The sequence below is a fragment of the Falco rusticolus genome, chromosome 2 (genome assembly GCF_015220075.1).
Source record: "Falco rusticolus isolate bFalRus1 chromosome 2, bFalRus1.pri, whole genome shotgun sequence".
Lineage (NCBI taxonomy): Eukaryota > Metazoa > Chordata > Aves > Falconiformes > Falconidae > Falco > Falco rusticolus.
The window spans coordinates 3,404,723-3,414,472 of record NC_051188.1 but is presented as its reverse complement, the minus strand read 5'-3'; the positions used below and the strand labels follow the sequence as shown (position 1 = coordinate 3,414,472).

Below are 9,750 nucleotides of genomic sequence, written 5' to 3'. Positions count from 1 at the left end.
ACAGGCTTCCCTTGCAGCACCTGGAGGAGAGGGACCTGTTACAGCTTTACCTTTGCTGAGAGATACTAAACAGCACTGATTTACACCTAAAAATTGAGATCCCTGTGAAAGGCAGGGCTGGAGGCAGTTCAGCAAATATGCCAATAGTGTCTCATGACATCTTTCACTGAGAGGTGACTACTAAGTCTGACCATCTGTGACAGTCTACAGTCAGAGCTGGGACTACATACGTGGCTGCTGGAGTCTGAAAATTCAGATTCTGTTGCCTCTTCAGCTAGCAGATGTCTGAGGATCTGGGGAAAGGACTGTCTTTCCTTACTTCTGGAAGAACCTCTAGAAGGTAGACTCAGCAAGACAACACCTCTGGCATGGCACAGAAGCCTCAGTGGGATTTTTCTAGCAGGTAGAATCTAGCAACAAGGAGACTTCAGTATCTACTGCCTTCAGGACATGGTGGTTGAGGGCAAAAGCTTAGCACCAGCACCTTACTTTTTGGTCCTCTGTTACTCCCAGAGCAGAAGAACTTGAAGTTCACAGCTTTTTCCTAACGAAGCAGCAGGGCACTTCCATACAGTTAGCACTTGCTAACTTGGGGGAGGAAAGGCATTTATGAGCTATTGGGAAGGAGTGGTTGTGGGTTTGGGTTGTGACGGAAGCAGGAGAGGGGTGGGGTGATACATGAGATGGTGGTCAAGGGCACCAGTCCGTTGGTTGTGTGATGCTCTAAGCCTATGTACTATGTAAGCCCAGACTTAAGCCCAGGTGGGGTCCTGGTCTTCTCCTGCAGTGGTGTCAGGCTGAGCCGGTGCGGGCTGGAGAGCTTTGTGCTGCTGACCGAGGGGGTGCCTCACACGGCATGGAGGGGAGGTGGCTGCAAGGAGGCTGACAGCGCTGGGAAGGTTGGATCTGCATCTGTTCCTGCAGGTCCACCAGCATGCAGGCAGCCAGCTAAAGGCACAGTTGACCTCCTTTCTAAGCTGGGGGACTCAACAAGCTGAAGGTGGATCATCTGTTTTAAAAAATCAGAGACTACTTCAAGGGCTGCAGCCCAGTTATGCCACGTGTACATATCCTGAGAAGAATATTCATGGAGGAATATATCCCTATGGGCAAAGCCTTGCTGGTGAGCATATCCTGCTGAAGAACAGCCTTGGGTATCTGCATGCAGAGATCAGCCTTAGTAGGATACAGACCTGAACTCTTAATTTATAGTGCTGAACAGCTCTCAAGAAGAGGGGAGGGATCTGCAGGAGGTACGGTTATACAGTGGATGGTGCTGTGATACGCATTCCCCCTGCATTCCCCTCCCCGCGCCCCCAAGGAGGCTTGCTATCTTAACCTTGGTGTGAGGCTCTGTGCTCCAGGAATAAGCAGGAATATCATGGTCTGGCATGAATTCCTCCCTGGAGGAAAGAGACAGATAATATCACTATTGGAGTTCTTTGGATACCACAAAGGTACATACTAAGATGAAAAAAATACAGGTTCAAAGTCCTTTTTTTAATAATAAAAAAGTAACAGAAAAATATGAGTGCCAGGAACCTCACTGAGAAAAGAGGCTTTGCACCCTGGAGAACTTTTCTTCGCCTAACGAATTAACACTTCTAAGTCACTTTTTGGTTCATTTTTTGTGTGTGTATATATATATGTAGATAAAATACGCAAAGCCAGATGAAGTTCTTCTTTGTCTTGCAGATGTCAACATTGCTGAGCAATGCTTTGGTTAAGAAGAATCACACCCAGAGGGAAAGAACACAGCTTATTGCTGAGAGACTTTGTTCATGCCATACCCAGCTCCTCCTGAACCCTGTACCCTAAGATCCAAGCACACAACTGTTAAATTAGGAAAAAGACATGAGCATAAATGCATGCTAATTTTTAGATAGTTTCCACTCCGCTCTGAAAAGATTTAAGTGGAAGTATGCAACTGAGCACTGACGTTAAGACTTCAAGTTCACCGTACAAAACTGCATCTTGCAAGTCAATGTTGTGCGTAAAACAGGGTACCCTGTTCAGTGTCTGCAGAAACAGCAGAAAGCCTGAAGGAATTACTGCTTGGCAGGTGAGCAGACCTCTCTTCGTTTAGTTGTTCTTATAAACTTTAATCCTGTAAGTGTATCGTCGTCGCAGAAGATGTGTTTATTGGGAAACCTGCGGTTTTGGTGTGGGTTCTGGCATATGTAAAGGCACCCTTCTGTGTTACTGTATAAGCTGGATTTGGAAAGTACTTGTAACGTGTACAGTTTAACATCAGGTATTCCTGTATTTTCCAGACTATTTCACATTCTTATTCTAACAATGAGGATAATGGAACAGATTTGCAGCTCTAATCCTGATTCTTTGCACCTTTTCAGGCAGGACAATCCAGCTACAGCCTGATGTAATTTCCCATCTGAGAGGGCACCATTGCTCTTGGGAAACTCTTCAAGGGAAAAAAATGCTGAAAATGCTGATGCAACAGTTTTCTGCTCTATTTGCTTCTCCAAGGTATGCATGAGCTACTGCACACCTTGCTGCTACATAGTCCTTCAGGTCTCACCACTGTTCTCCCAGCACTGACATGCAAAGAGCTGCAAGGAGGACAGGTCTCTTTCCAGGCCTGGCTGCTATTTTTCTGCCCCCGTATGGCCTATAATTTTATGCCTAACTTGCTGTCCTCTGAACTCATACTTTACAAAGGTCAGTGGTTTTGGATGCCTGTATTTTATATTTCTCAACTGGAAATGCATTGAAAGGCTGTGGGTTTTAGAAAATGTTTAGCCTTATCCCGCTCCGTGGAAAGGAGCTTTAAAGCAGTATCGGGTTGGGTATGCACAGTTAAAGGCAGGAAGAAGCACAGGTTTTGAAACTCTTCATTTAGGAACAAAATTCAGCATTTGAGTAGAGCACTGAGCTTAACTGCCTTGGTATTACATTCCCCAGGTGACTTTCAGTAGATACTGTGACAATGAAATCTTCCTAAACAGTGTTAAAATTTGCCTTGTTTGATACATTCCCTCATTTTAATTGTGGTTCGGAGAATAGATGAATCTTAGTGTATTCTATTTCTGCTATTAAATATTATATATGCTATATATTTTTCTACTTTACTCCATTTACTTTCCCCTTCCAGTTTCAGGCCAACAGTCCTCTGGGGTTTTTTTTGTCTACAAAGCTGCATTCTCTTCTCAATCCCAGTTCACATGTTAGTCGTTGCTTCTGATCTTTAGGAGACTGGTTTGTATTCTCATAATGACCAAGAGGTATCAGGTTAGGTTTAAACAAACCAACCCATCCATTTTCTCACCTAGCCTCCTGTTTCTCCCTCCATCTTAAAACGTTGCCTTCATGGAACACAACTGTAGAAAAGCAGACAGTTTCTCTTCACTTTTCTTCAAATACCAGCATTCTTCAAATATTAAGTAAGATTTGTGTTTTCCTTCTGTAACCTTGGCTGTGCAGGGAGCCCAGCCAAGGGAACTACTCTTACAGTCTTCAGGGAAAAGGTGACCTTAAAATAGCTCAAACTGATGGAAGAACTTTCTAGGCTTGACACTGGAGTGTCCCCTAAGAGTTCCCTCAGGGGTGAGTGCAGGAAACAGCCCTTACTACAGTGTTGTGTATTAATCGGTAATGTACGATCCTAAATGGCATAACCCCCAAGGGGTGATTTACCCATTGACTGCAGCAGCCGCTACAGTCAGGATCCACTCAGAACAGCTACTTATTCTTGGCTTGAGCAGTTGGTACAGTCATTGCCTGTTGTTTAAATACTACAGTATTTAAAAATAAAAAGTTGCAGCGTTTCCTCTGTTTGTTTTCTCACTGATCAAGAATGTTATGAGATGTGATGGTCACCCTGGCAGTCAGCTGCTGAGCGTGCTTAGCAGGAGATGTTCTAGCTATGAGGATTTGAGCCACCCAGCCTCCTGCAGGTGGGGAGATGGCTCCAGGATTCCTGGTTGGCTTGGGACACAGGAGGACTCACTTTTGTATGCAAGAGACCATGTAGATATAAATGTGGATGTTCATACGACCCCCATTAATGGAATATTGTCTATGTCATTGATTGATTTATTTTCGTAAAGTCTCTGGGATCTGAGGCCCAGTTATCAGATATCTGAAGTGATTATAGCTTCTATCTGGTCACATGAAAAATTTGCAGTGAATCAGAACATGACATCAAGGTCTGTCAAAGCCCTGCCTAGTGCTATAAAACAATGTCTTACTAGCCCAGGAAACTTACAGATACGGCATGATGAGAGACAGCAGAAAGACGACCAACAATGCTTAAAGAGAAGAGGTAGCAGGGGTGAGTTACTTTGTGGTAAATGAACATACAATCCATGGCCTTCATAAAAGCTAAGACAGCCTCTCCTAACTTAAGATTCTGTTTGGGTTCATGCTTTGTCAGCAGTGGACAAGGAAGGATCACCAGCAGAGGAAGAATCTTAGAAACTCATTCCATGTGGTTTTGGTTATTCAAGCTTCTTCTCCCATAACAGCGCTGTCCCCTCTTGCGGTGCCAGCAGTTTATGAATGGTTCTGCTTCACAGGTTCCTCTTCACGCCGGTACTTGCACCCTGAAACTGAATATTTCTGCAGAAAAGAAGGTGGGAACAGGTTGGAGACAGGAGTGTGAGTATAGGGAAGGAGCGTGGGTGGGAAACATCCATTCAAAATATTAACTATCCGCAGCCAACTCAGAAACCTACCTCCCATGTTTATCTAATTACAAAAAAATTAATACATTAATTTCTTCATTTCCAGCAAATCAGTATTTCCTGAAGTACTGTGATACTTTCCCTGAGCCGAGCAGAGATCCACTAGGGTTTTCGTTTACAGACAACTTGGTAATATCTTATTACATGTAGGAGTTGTGCTAGGTCAGATAAAAATGTGTCTTGCATTCCTTGCTTGTCCCAGAGCTGCTGCACAGTAGATGTTTCAATGTGCTAAAGGCATAAAGAGTTAGGAGTATGCAGTTTTGGGATTATTATTTTTTTTTAATTAGGGATATTTCAATATATTATAGCCTTTACAGAGTAACTGCTTCTCCTGGGCTAGGAAAGAATTTGGGAACAATGCTATAAAATAATTGGTATTTTTGATTCAACAATAATCCTGAATAGTAAAAAAAGGAAGGTATCTTTTACAGAAGCAGCCATAATCTGGTGTAAAGCAAAATTTTATAAATTTTTAATCTTCTAGTGATTAAATTGAAGACAAATTAAGACAAACTTGTATGGTTAGATATCATCAAAATAAAATATTTCATCTTAAAACCAGTTTCATTCATTCTGAATGAGCCATGCAGGAAAACAGAGCAGTTCACAGATAATTTTCTGTTTACAGAAAGTTTCAGTTGAAAAACCTGGATGAATACTATATAAAATCAAATGTCAGTACCACCCCAATCCAACTAATTTGCATAACAGATAAAGACAAATTAAATCTTCTTTTTGTTTTGCTTTTCAATTTATTAGATAGCTCGTTTAATTAGAGTGAGTGCACAGCTGAGCAGTGAGCAAATCTTTTGTCTAGGGTTGGGGTTTTTGCTTACTTTTATAGATAAGTTACAGGTGTTACGGCAGCAGGGTGAGGGGAAGAACTGTTTTGATATTTGAACAACTTGGCATTCCTTTTCCGTGCGGAATAAAAATGTGTGTTGTATTACAGAGCAGGCACCTTAGACCTGACGTTCTTCTATTTCCTTCCTGTAATAAAAAAAAAAAAAAAAAAGGGGAACAAGAAGCAAAACTGTATACTAGGAAAAATATATGGCAATAACAGTTTCTCACTAGGAATGTGAAGTAGGCAGATAAACTTCAGTTTCTATACAGGTGAGATCCAAGCTAAATGCAAAATGATTGTGTATGTGCAAATTTCCTGGAGTTCTTGAGATCGGTGTGTAGTGTGTTTCAGAACAGACTTTCCAGATGCTGCAGTTAAATCTTGAAAAGTTGTTCTGGAAAGTTATCCCACATTTATGATTCAGTATCAGCTCAGCAGAACTAAGTGGGAAATTGTGGCTTTTTCTGTGCTCTCAGCACTTCACTGTACTTGTGTCTAATACGTAAAAGATGCTGCTCGTGTGTTCATTGTGTGTTGTTATTTTGTTGTTACTTCTGAATACACGATTCAGCTCAAGCATCTGGCTAACTGTTCCGGACCATGCAAACTCACGTTGCAATGCAGAGAGTTATTAAAATGAAACCCTCACTGCGTAATGAAGGACATTTTAACACTCAAGAACAGTTGTTCCTACAGGTGTTTGAAAAGGACACCTATTTTGCAGCAACCTCTGAAGCTTGCCAGGCACTGCACAACTGTGGTACTTGGAGGGCCGAGAGAGCAGTGCTGTGTTTGACAGCTCTAGATTTTTCTTGCATTTATTTGCTTTTACTTTTAGGAATAAACTGTGCCCATATCCCATTACAGATGGAAAATTACTGGTGATTCTCTTTGTTCTTTGCAAAGTGTCACTCTGTCATTCCACTGGATCGGGGTAGGGAATGGGAATGGAGATGGGGACTATTGACATGACCCTGGCTGTTCCCTAGAGACCTGCTGGTAACTCAGAGCTTGGCTCCCTCTCCCTGTGCAAGCAGAGATGGGCAGTGATCTACACATCTGCTCCCACGTCCTCCACCTGTGCATGGCGCTGTTGAAGGAGGGGTTCACTGAGAGGGTACTAGCTCCCTTGCGCTGCTGTGGAGACATCTCCCATCCTCTTTGACTCTTGACAGGGACACCTAGGAGGAGGTCCTCCAGGTCTCGAAAATGAGTGAAACCCCTGTCTTCAGATGCATACTCAGCCACCTCATGAATGTATGACATCATGTGATGGATATGGCAGAGACCAGCACGTTCAGGCCTGTGCAAAGCATGAGTGACTGCTGCTAAGCTGCTGCTGAAGGAGGTGTCTTCTGGAGGTGGTTTCCCTCAGCCAGGCAGGATGCTATCACCTGCCTCCACCATCTCAGCGTGGGAGAGCAGACCCAGTGCTGTGCTGCAGATGTAGGAGAGGATGCACACAGCAGGAGGGCCGGGAAGGACCAAAAGAGTGGATGTCGTATGTGGTTTGTGATATCCCTACTAGTTTTTTTGCCCGTTGTGGTCTCAACAGCAGTGAGGTATTTAAAGTGCAGGATTTTGTTGCAGTAGGAATGGTCACGGGGAGCTTCAGCAAAGCCCCTCCCCTGGTTTTTTTTGCCTCCTAGACCATCAGGATCCCAATTCATGTGTGACTTTTTCCCTAATGCACTCCAGCAGTGTTACTTTGATCCTGCCCAGTGGAAGGATGTCCTTGCAGACCTCAAAATCTGTTTGCTCAAGCGTGTCTCCCTTCGCTACCCGCCACCGCCATAACCCCTTCATGTCTCAGTCTTGTCTGGTTTTTGGTTTCGTTTTTTTTTTTTTAATTAGAAAGATTAGTGAATTGAATATCCAGAACAGTTTTTATTTGGCTCCAGGTTCAGCTTTATTGTGCTGCTGCTGCTGATCTTTTTGTTTTCCTTCTTACAGGGTGGTTGTGACAGGTTGGAGCACCTCATTTGTGGAAGCAGACAGCCCAGAAAATAAGGAAAATACAACAGCTGGATAAATCCAGCTCTGAAGTCTGGAATGGTTTCATCCTGCAGATTTCTCTAAATCACAGCTAAGAAGGGGCACGGCTCACTGAGAAAATGTGTGCCCTGTAAAATAAAAGGATTAGGAAACCACTTTATAGTTTGTGAGATTTATGATTTCAGAACAAATGGCTGTAGTTCACTTGGCCTGCAGCTCTAAAGGAGGCCAAAACAAACGGCTTTAAAGCTTTGATTCAAAAGGATGGCTCAGATCCCCCCTTATGTGGGTGTTTGTAAATGATGGGAGTACTGGAAAGGGTCTTGTGTGTCCTGAAGCACCTCTAAGCTACCACTTTATGTTGCCTGAATGCAGTCATACTGAAAGGTAAATTTGTTCCAAATGTCCCAACACAGTGGAAATGTCAACCTGGAAACACACTGATGGAGCAGAGATTATTAAAAAAATATATTATGGGAAGGATTGCTGAGGAAATGTGTGATGTGACCTTTTTTTTGTCTGTCAGAGAAATACAAGTACAGGGCATGGCATCACCTCGCCCTTTTGAAGAGAAGATTTGAAGTTACTTTGGGATTAGCAGAGCCAAAGAAGCTTCATTTCATCTTGATTTGTGTTTCCAAGGGGAGCTCACCTGTGTGGATTCTCTGACGTCTGATAAAAGGTGAGCCCACATCCAGCAGTTTCTTGTAGTGAGGGGGAGCTGACGGATCACTGTCTCTCGTAGTTCTGCAGGACCTGTCTTCCTTCCCCATAGTTGTATGAAATTGGCCATTTGGTTCAAAGGTACTAGTGGAAGGCGCGATAAGATCACACAAGTACCCCAGCACATTCGCAGGGTTTTAAAAATTCTTTCTTTCAGAAACTGGGCTAAAAATACCATGTCAAAGAATAGCATGTGTAAGAGCATGCAGAACTGTTAACACCATTTCCGCCTGGCAACTTAGTACATTCTAGCAGACAAATACGGTAATTAGTTTAATTTTTTCTATTGAAAAGCCAGGCACATTGGGATTCTTCTAGTTTTTAAATGTGATCCATATAATAGGATTGGATAACTTACTGAGGACTAGATTAATAAACTTGATGATTCCCCATAAGCAGCTCGAATTGAGTTTATTCTGAAGGATTCAGTCTCCCAGCCCAATCACACCAGGACTCGCTCTAGCGTGACCAGGGCGGTTTGGGCGTAGGTGTGTTTGTCCCTGCCTGATTGCTTCAGATTCCTTCTTGACACTGGGAACCCAAAAGGATTCCCAAGCTGCTGGCAACATTCATCAAGCCCAGCTGCCGAGGAAGGATGCTGATTATAGGCAGCCCATAGTATGTCATGGAGAAAACATTTCCTTCTTCTATGCTTTCCAAGTCACTGCGGTCCTTCTGTGCAAACAGAGACAACACTAAATTGCTGCTTGGCAGTCCTCGGCATGGCCCTACGGAGTCATCTGCCTACCACAGAGAGCCACCTGCATTTAAATATATTCACCTTCTTTGCGTTAATCTAAATGTGGTCAGGAGCAGTAGGGATGTGCAAGGCAAACCAGGAAGGAGAGCATCTGTCAACGGCAAATCCTTCCAAATTTTCTAACGAGACTGGTGATTATAGATGCCTTAGGTTTAAGCTGGTTGATTTGCAGCCCCTGCCCAAAAGGCTTTCTAGCAGTATGTTCATGGCCGGTGCCTTTGAAATCAGATGCCATTAAAATGTCTTCTTTCATGTAATTTCAGATTTCTGAGTATTTCAGCTATTCTGAGAAATGGTGGCACTAAGAAACCATCAAAGGAGCTGAGAGATTGTAATAATTAGGTTTTCTGGGTTAGAAATAAAAATAAAATTATTGCTTACCTTTTCAGTAAGTGATTGTATGCCTTGGTGCTCATATCTAAATATTTAGACAAGTGGCCTGATTTTGCAGGTTCAGAGATTGTCTTGATTCTCCCATGCAGATAAGCTGCCTTTTTGGACTGAGTTCTTGTATTATTTAAACAGTGAAAAGCAATAATTTGGGAGCTGGAATCGATGCCAAGGAGCCTTGTAAAACCTATGAGTCTTCCACTCTCTGGCCAAGCATTTCCCTCCACCTTGTGGGTTGACACTGCGAAAGCAAGTCCAGTAATGATGAGAGAAGAGAAGGAAGAGGTTTCTGGGAACAGCAGCCAAGTCTCTCCTGAGGAAGTATTTAG

General features: G+C 43.1%; 1 long non-coding RNA gene across 1 annotated transcript; it reads left to right on the top strand.

The window, feature by feature from the left end:
• Positions 1 to 834: 834 nt before the first annotated feature.
• LOC119143014 lies at positions 835 to 7,703 on the top strand. Its single transcript, XR_005102548.1, has 5 exons — positions 835 to 1,253; positions 1,696 to 2,062; positions 2,355 to 2,487; positions 4,536 to 4,617; positions 6,729 to 7,703. It is a non-coding gene; the product is annotated as an uncharacterized LOC119143014 (long non-coding RNA).
• Positions 7,704 to 9,750: the final 2,047 nt, after the last annotated feature.